The 9,760-nt window shown below is 38.1% G+C and overlaps 1 long non-coding RNA gene across 1 annotated transcript; it reads right to left on the reverse strand.

Moving 5' to 3' along the window:
• Positions 1-7,990, reverse strand: LOC141612965 (uncharacterized). The gene is made up of 2 exons (XR_012529210.1): positions 6,456-7,990; positions 1-1,097 (listed from the first exon to the last, which is right to left on the reverse strand). It is a non-coding gene; the product is annotated as an uncharacterized LOC141612965 (long non-coding RNA).
• Between the last annotated feature and the right edge of the window lie 1,770 nt (positions 7,991-9,760).

Genomic DNA, 9,760 nt, shown 5'->3' on the forward strand with positions numbered 1-9,760 from the left:
TTAAATTAAATACCAATAAGAGAAAGGAAGAGAAGAAATTTATACCAACTTATAATTAAATGAAAATGAGATCTTCATACAAAACTTGTAAATTGAAGGAACAAGTTACCAATATAAACTAAGAAGAAGGAAAGATGGAATTTTTCTATGTTATATGAGAACTACTCCTACATTCCTTCTGTTTGTCTAATGAAGGCTGCGGCCCAAAATTTATGAGGGTTCCCCCTTTGACAGACAAAAGATGGGTTTTTATATAGAGGACCAAATGAACCAGAAAAGACTAAAATGCCCTCAACTTAAAATGTCAGAGAGATGAACATAAAGGGGCAAGGACGTCTTTTCGCTCCTTCTTTTCTTCAAATCTGAATCATTCAAGTTCAACCCAAATTTATGTTCTTCTCCTCTTCGACTAATCCACATGATAAACCCAATTAATTGAGTCACTAAAATGCAACCAAAATCAAGCCCTTACGACCGATGGCGATGAACGGATCAGGTGCGGTACTCGAGGACGAAGCAGGGAAGAGCAATGGTGGTCGCAGGGAGTAACCACGGCGGCTGCTTGATGTGGGCTCGTGGTGGTGTCGGGTTTGGTGAGTCACGGTGGCTGACGGAACGGAGGTTGACGAATCGAGTATTGGTGGTCCGTTGGTGCTGTTGTTGTGATGAGACGAAATGGAAGCCCTTGCTGCTGCTGTTGATTGTCTGCCGCCTGAGATGGGTACGGTGGCTGGTCTGAGCATTGCAACGGAGTGTTACTGCTCCGGTGGCGGTGGTGGTGATGACGGATGGTGCGAAATGGTGATGCTTATGTCGTGGTGAATGAAGGATGATGATGATGATGGTGAAATGAAATACGAAGAGTAGCAGTCGGTACCAAATCTAGCAATTGGTTTCATGAATTGATTTTGGTATTTGGAGTTGAATTAAACAAAAGAGCAGGGGAAATTGTCATGATGCATTTTTGAGTACAACTACTACTTTTTGAAGATGAACAAAATGCCAGTAAATTTGCCACGCGAATTGATTAGGAATGGTCAGCTGTTGACCTCAATCTTCTTTTATTATTGTTTGACTCCATCTTATTCCCTCGATACCTACAAATACAAAAATATGAGAGTAGTACCAAATCCTCGAGATACAACAATTATTCGAAATAAATGTAATAAAACTAATTACTTCAAATTAAATAATAAAATGAGCTATTTAGACCTTTAAAGCACACAAAATCGACATATAATAAGGTATAAATGAAGGGTAAAACGCAACCAAAATACTACTCATCAAATCTCCCCACACTTAAACCTTACTCGTCCTCGAGTAAGCTCATTAATTAAACTAAGACCCGTAATATAAAAGGACTACCTAAACTAATAATATCCGATGAAAGGCAATTAACGGGCATTCTCCGTCCCTTCAACTCACATTGAAATACAATGAGGTATGTATTCCGACGCAAGGCAAGTGGGGGCTTGCAGAAAATTTTGATACATCTATCATTTAAGCACAAGTCAACGAATAAGATGCATCTACAAAAAATCAAGCCGCTTTCCTCATCTAAGCGGCCGTTTTGCTTTCAAAAACCGAACACAGGGAGTCATTAGTGGAGGATGCCATCTCCGGGTCTTACCAAGGTGTCAATTCCCTAATTCTAGCTCAAGTAACCAATATTGACAACACGGGGTGCCTAAGAAACAAATTCTAGGCGGGAAAGGGGAAGTACTTCGCTATACTCCCAAGAATGAAACGACACACGCAAGATTCGACTCCATATCAAACCTTTGACCAAAAGGAGACCAAAGACCGACTCTCACGGGTTTCACTAGTCACTCAAATGAAAGAACGGGGTGATTTTTGTGACAAAAAGTAACCAAAATCACTCTCCTAACTCGACTTGCGAAGCATGCCCGCAATCTAATATGGTACTATATCCAATATCCGCAAGAGAAATGTTAAATGATGCACATACAAGAGACAATCGGGTTGTAATGGGGCTCGGGTTCGGTAAAAAGGGATCGGTGCAAGCACCGTTTTATGACATGTGGGGCTATCGGTTAAGTAGTCGTCACATCTAACCAATCCACTAAACTCAACCCATGCAAATGAATTCTTACACAAAATATGACAAGATTGTCATTTCCAAAAATTATTCAATACTCTTCAAAACAAACTCAATTTGCAAATTACCAACCTTTTATTTGAGACAAAAATATACATTCTTTTCTTTTTGCTTTTTTTTTTTCATTTCATTTTTCTCCTTTTCTATTTGATTTTCTTCTTCATTTTTTTTTTTTTCTTTTCTATTTGATTTTCTTTCTTGCATTTTTCACGACTTGTTCACCTCTTATTAGACAAAAGTAGCCAAAGTTGCACTTCACTCATGTGGCATTAAGATCATACACCTCAAGATGAGTCAAAAGTTCAACCCAAATATACTCCACAAAAGAACCACAATGACGAACTACTCAACCAAGGTGAGTTGTTTATGGGATGTAGTTGTTTTGTTGGCAAAAGAAACGATATGGTTTAGGCTCAAAATGGGTTAACAAAAGGAAACAACTGACTCAAGGGCATAACAAAAGCTTATTTGGCTATTGTGAGGTTACTTTATTTGAACAAATATGTCTCAATATGCACACCAACACTTCTACGGTAAGGAATGAGCACCATACTTATGCGTTTTGACATGACACACCACGTAAGGAGAACTACTCACATATACCTAACGGGACCGGTTTGATGAACCGGCCATAAGGAGGCTCTATCCTCACATTTTAGTAGCTATGTCAAGCCTAGGTCAAGTCTCGGGCCTAATACGGTCTCACAAGGTGGTCGCAACTTGATTGTTAAGCTAGACTTCCGGGTTTGTGCAAGCAAAAACCCTAACATGTGTCATCAAGAGGTACGAGCTATCAAGAGGGAAATGACATGGGCAAAACAAATTATCATCATTGGCAACATATGCCCTCCACATTTAGACCCTCTATGACACTATTTACAAACACGATGCAAAGTGTATGGATGCAAACTACACATATGAACAAGCTATGTGAATGCAAGAGTGAACACATATATACATGTCTAAACTAAATGCATACAATATCTAGTCCTAACAACACACTAACAACACAAGCATATCCAAAACGGTTCCTAAAAGGAACACCCACATCATATATCCCGTCCTCCTCCATGCTTATATATACAAAAAAAAAGAAAAGGAAGGATAAAGGAGAAAGGATTGGAAGAATTTTACCAAGCGTCTTCTCCGATAATTCATGTGTTGCCTATCAAAATAGTTAGGACAAATGCAATATATATAATACAAACAATGCAAAAATTTTGAAATTTTTGAAAATTTTGAAAATTTTTAATTTTTAGGCATTTTTTGAAATTTCCTCTAATTTACAAGTAAATATATGTACGAATATAAACAATATACACAAGATGGATATTTTCCTCCCCACACTTAAAATTTACATCGTCCTCGATGGAACGCAATGTAGGGAAGAAATAAGAAAAATAAAAGACATGTTTTTGTATTTTTAAATAATAGAATTTCCTCCCCACACTTATTTATTTACATGATTTCCTATGGAAATAAATGTGTGGAGGAGATTCGGAAATGAAATACATGTTTTTGAAGATTTTTGAAATATAAAATTTCCTCCCCACACTTATTTATTTACCATGTTTCAAAAAGAAACAAATGTGTGGAGGAAATTGAAATTAAATGCATGTTTTTGGTTTTCAAAATTTTTTTTTTTTTTTCAAAGAAAAGAACATGTTTTTGGGTTTTAGAAAATTTTATCAAAAAGAAAAAGAATGCATAAAAAGCTTGGGTTGCCTCCCAAGAAGCGCGGTTTTAAGGAAACCGCCAAACCTAAGCTTGGTCCCAAAACTATCCGGGATCCCAAAATCTATGGACAATGCCACTCATCGCCTTCCCATCATCATTTAAGCTCACATCTTTAAGCTTCCTCTTTTCATCTAGAGTTTGATCATTCTCCACCTCACTTTCAAATTCAATGGTGTAAAACATGTCCTCCCTTGTGGGAGGAGGGTGATCAAACTCCAAACCACTTGGGCAATCAACAACATTGGAGACTTCACTAGTCTCCTTGCCCTTCACTTCATCCTTCTCCTTATCCTCAAATTTCTCATTCAAGCAACCCTCAAGAGCTAAATAAGAAGCCACAACAACCTTTTCGGAAATATTATCACACTCCTCAATCATAAGCTCGTAAGATGGGGTAAGAAAGTCAAGAGGAAGAAAATCAATGGGAATAAGAGAATCAACCTCAATAAAAGGATAGAGACAGGGTTCTTGGAAAAATCTCTCAAAGGTGGGTTCTCCGAAAGAAACAATATCCACAATATCATCATCCCACTTCACCTCAAGACTATCATCAAACATGTTTAGACTCTCTTTTTCCCAAGACTCGTTGAAAATACCACTCTCCTCAAAACACTCTTTACTCGACTCCTCCACCATCTCATGATCTACCTCAAATGACATACTCTCATACTCACATATGCCATATTGCTCAACCTCATCCATAACAAGTGTATCACTCCGCTCACCCAACTCATAATCATCATGAAATAACATGGTCTCAAACTCACATACACCAAATTGCTCAACATCATCTTGGACCGAAGAAGGAGAGTCATTAACCACATTAAAATCATCAAGAGGTGACATATTATCATCATAACAAATCACATAAGACTCCACAAAATTATCACCATTAAACATGTTATCATTTTCCAACAAAGACATTGAAGATTCATTCAATTCATGTTCAAAGGTGGGAGAATCAAGAGACACAATCACATTATCATTAGGAACAAATTCACAAGACTCTACAAAACCATTATCATTATCACTCAAGACATCACTCTTAAAGTTCTCAACATTTTTCAAATCACTTGAACTATGAGTAAGAGTGTCGATGTATTGGTTTGTTGTTTCAATGAATTGTTCAATCATGATCTCAAGGTTTGATTTAGGAGGGGAGGTATTCAAATCCCATTGGTATGTGTCATTAGCCAACCTTCTAAAAAGTTCCCAATTCTCCAAATAATTTGTGTCAATGAATTGTCCACCACACATATAGTTGACTATGGTCCAAGACTCTTGATTCATGCCATAATACACAACAAGACAAAGTTCCCATGTTTTAAAACAATTACCAAATTGACCAACATATTCACCAAGCCTATCAAAATAACAATAAAATGGCTCATGCTCAAATTGTGGGAAATGAAAACTAGCCATCTTATCACAAGTAACAAGTAACAAATACGTAGTCTAACAAATCTAAGACTCAACAAATATCAATCCGTTGATCTCCCCGGCAACGGCGCCATTTTGATAGTGAGGTTTGTCGCACTCCCCAAATCAAACAATTAACTCAACTAATGTAGTAGGGTAGTCGAGGTCGAACCACAAGGAGATCAAGTTTGAGTATTAGTTTTGTCTTAGATTATAGATTAGCTACGCGAATCATGAAATTGGTTGATATTAAACTAATTAACTAAATTAATAACTACTAAAACAATTAAAGTAAGAAAGCAAGTAATAGAAATGGCAATTCAACAAGAGAAGTGAAAATGAGCAAGAAAAGATTAAGCCTAGAACTCGGTTCTCCCACAACAATTCGTAACTTCACACAATTAATTCCCTACGCTAATTATTCGGGTAGACGGGCAAGGAGGAGATGGCTCTAATTCGCCTAAGACCCCCCTCTCGGGTTCGAAATAGGACACTAGCACTACCCACCAACCCCCCTCTCGGGTTCGAAGGTCGGAATCCCTAACTCAACACCTAACAACCCCAAAAACGTGCACATTTCCAAGGAAGTCAAGAATTTGGTCAAGGTCATTAAGTACTCATCGTAATCCGGGTCATCCCACTCCTCCTCTCGGAGGTCGATTTCAAACGCTAGTCTAGAGGTACCCTCCCTTGGTTCTTCCTTTCGGTCTCAACCTAGGTTAGCAATAGGGTCGAATCCCGGGTATCCAATTTACAACCTAACCAACTCTCGTTGGTGGACAAGGGTCACAAGTCGACACTACCCAAAATTAATCCATAAACCATGTAATTCCTCTAAACTATCCTCACCAATTTCCCCAAATAACTAGCCTTTATGAGAATCAATTAGTGAAATTACTCATGTCGGGTCAAACCAGAGTCAGTGGAAGACTACTCACTAATCATTACTAATCTAACACTAAACACATTTATAATTACTCTAATCATGAAATTAAACAAAATAAAGTAATAAAGATTGAAACTTTAACTAATCTAATTACTAAACATGAATAAATTAACACTAAATATGTTAAAGTAATAAAGACTAAAACTTTAACTAATTAAAGAGACTAAACTAAGTAAAACATAAATATAATTAAATTAAATACCAATAAGAGAAAGGAAGAGAAGAAATTTATACCAACTTATAATTAAATGAAAATGAGATCTTCATACAAAACTTGTAAATTGAAGGAACAAGTTACCAATATAAACTAAGAAGAAGGAAAGATGGAATTTTTCTATGTTATATGAGAACTACTCCTACATTCCTTCTGTTTGTCTAATGAAGGCTGCGGCCCAAAATTTATGAGGGTTCCCCCTTTGACAGACAAAAGATGGGTTTTTATATAGAGGACCAAATGAACCAGAAAAGACTAAAATGCCCTCAACTTAAAATGTCAGAGAGATGAACATAAAGGGGCAAGGACGTCTTTTCGCTCCTTCTTTTCTTCAAATCTGAATCATTCAAGTTCAACCCAAATTTATGTTCTTCTCCTCTTCGACTAATCCACATGATAAACCCAATTAATTGAGTCACTAAAATGCAACCAAAATCAAGCCCTTACGACCGATGGCGATGAACGGATCAGGTGCGGTACTCGAGGACGAAGCAGGGAAGAGCAATGGTGGTCGCAGGGAGTAACCACGGCGGCTGCTTGATGTGGGCTCGTGGTGGTGTCGGGTTTGGTGAGTCACGGTGGCTGACGGAACGGAGGTTGACGAATCGAGTATTGGTGGTCCGTTGGTGCTGTTGTTGTGATGAGACGAAATGGAAGCCCTTGCTGCTGCTGTTGATTGTCTGCCGCCTGAGATGGGTACGGTGGCTGGTCTGAGCATTGCAACGGAGTGTTACTGCTCCGGTGGCGGTGGTGGTGATGACGGATGGTGCGAAATGGTGATGCTTATGTCGTGGTGAATGAAGGATGATGATGATGATGGTGAAATGAAATACGAAGAGTAGCAGTCGGTACCAAATCTAGCAATTGGTTTCATGAATTGATTTTGGTATTTGGAGTTGAATTAAACAAAAGAGCAGGGGAAATTGTCATGATGCATTTTTGAGTACAACTACTACTTTTTGAAGATGAACAAAATGCCAGTAAATTTGCCACGCGAATTGATTAGGAATGGTCAGCTGTTGACCTCAATCTTCTTTTATTATTGTTTGACTCCATCTTATTCCCTCGATACCTACAAATACAAAAATATGAGAGTAGTACCAAATCCTCGAGATACAACAATTATTCGAAATAAATGTAATAAAACTAATTACTTCAAATTAAATAATAAAATGAGCTATTTAGACCTTTAAAGCACACAAAATCGACATATAATAAGGTATAAATGAAGGGTAAAACGCAACCAAAATACTACTCATCATCGCCCTTCGTGGAACCCGCCACGGAAGGGGATGTGCACATTAATGGACAGGGTTATCGCTCACTATGTGGAGCGGGGATTTGGTGGGTACGGCTGCGGTCCCCCACTGGCAGGGCTGGTCCAGTGGACAGTCAGTGATTGAGATGATTGGAATTGGTGTGGTTGTGTGTGTATGTGACAGCTAAGCTGTCTGTATGTCTTATTGTGGATATATACATTGGAATTGTGTGATTAGTACTGACCCCGTTTAAATGTTTTAAAAACTGTGGTGATCCATTCGGGGGTGGTGAGCAGTTGCTTGACAGGTATATCTTGGATACGCGTGGGATCTAGCTGGGAATGGAGTCATCACATATCAGAATCTTTAGTCTTCCGCTGTGTTTGTTAAGGCAGTTCCATTCAGTTGGTTATAGTTTGAAAACAGTTGTATTTTGCTTATAGTTGGTTTGTTATGTAATCACTTAAAGTTATTTAATAAAGTACGTTTCCTTGTTGTCTTATGATTATCATTGCCTCGGGGAACCGAGATGGTAGTATCCTTATACCTGAGTGGTCCTGGTAAGGCACTTGGAGTATGGGGGTGTTACAAATGGTATCAGAGAGACGATCCTGAAACCTGTAACCAATGAATCTAATGAACCTAGGGAGTCTAATTAAAATGAACCCGGGGTAGAAGTTGTAGGAGCTAATGCAAAGACTTGGGAGACGTCCTAAAGTCGCGAACTCGCCCTACAATTTTGAACCGGTCACCATGGGATATAAGTCGGGATCGCTATATGTTTACTAATGCTCTATTGTGTGTGTTGGATGGATGAGTGTTATATAGTTGAATGGATGTGTGGTGGAAAAGATGAAGGTAATATTTTTTTTTATGATAACATGAATTGTGATGGGAATTACTACGGGTTACTATTGTGTATATGCATATGATTGCGTGCATATGATTGGATGAATAAGTTGTAGGAATACGGGTATGAACGTGATCTATGATTTGGTTGAAAAGATGAGTTAAGGAATTGCATGAGAATATGAAATTCATGTGGAGAACATGTTTATGTGATGGAAGTGGATTTTCTACTTTTGCTATGTTAGTAACATGTGACTAGGGAGATTTTATGCCGTATATTATGTTATTGTTGTACGTAAAGGTATAGAATAAAAGGATGTGGGTAAATCATGATTGACAAGTTAAATAATCTATGTGCATGATGTATGTTGTTGCTTGGCTTTTGGGAGATAGTAACATGTTATTAGGAATATTGGTTTTGTGAGTGTTGAGTTGTTTTGGTTACCATTGTTGTCGTTTAAGTTGTTTGAAAGAGAAAATCGAATAGTTATGTCGTCGATTCTGACAAAGTTGTCTTTAAACTATTATAACTTGAGATGCATAAATGATTTTAATGTGATTCCAATTGGAGGTGATAGCTTGTTCTTTTACGATTCTAACGATAGGTCACACGCCCAAATCGACCAAGAAATGAGTGAGTTATGACTGATTTTTCTTTAAAACTGGTCGTCTTGAGAATTGGGGTACTCGATCGAGTATCCTTGGTACTCGATCGAGTAAGGTGGCACTCGATCGAGTACGTTAGTTACTCGATCGAGTAGCCCTGGTGATTTGTTTTACGTGCTTCGGATCTTGACCTACTCGATCGAGTAAGTCCCTTACTCGATCGAGTGGCTCAGATACTCGATCTAGTGACCCCTATTTTGGGTCATATGCTTATCTTTTGAATTCGTTGGATATTTTGTTTAATTCAAAGTTGTTATATTGCTTCTTTATGCATTGTTTTACATGTACGTTGGTCTTGATACGTAAGTTACCCAATCTTATGGTGAAGTGATTGGCGCTTTTGTGGTGAGTAGGAATTTCTTTGGGAGGACATGGGATATATGTGTTGTGATAGATAGTGGAAAAAGAAAAGGAAGATTGTTATGGCTTAATTGAAACATAGAGCATGTTTTTACGAGATGAAATGAGATGAGTGATATGAGTGTGTGTTGGGTAACGTAAAAGTAAGTGAATGTGGGCAGGGGATGATGTGAGTTTATGGAACGTGAGAA

The sequence above is a fragment of the Silene latifolia genome, chromosome 1 (genome assembly GCF_048544455.1).
Source record: "Silene latifolia isolate original U9 population chromosome 1, ASM4854445v1, whole genome shotgun sequence".
Lineage (NCBI taxonomy): Eukaryota > Viridiplantae > Streptophyta > Magnoliopsida > Caryophyllales > Caryophyllaceae > Silene > Silene latifolia.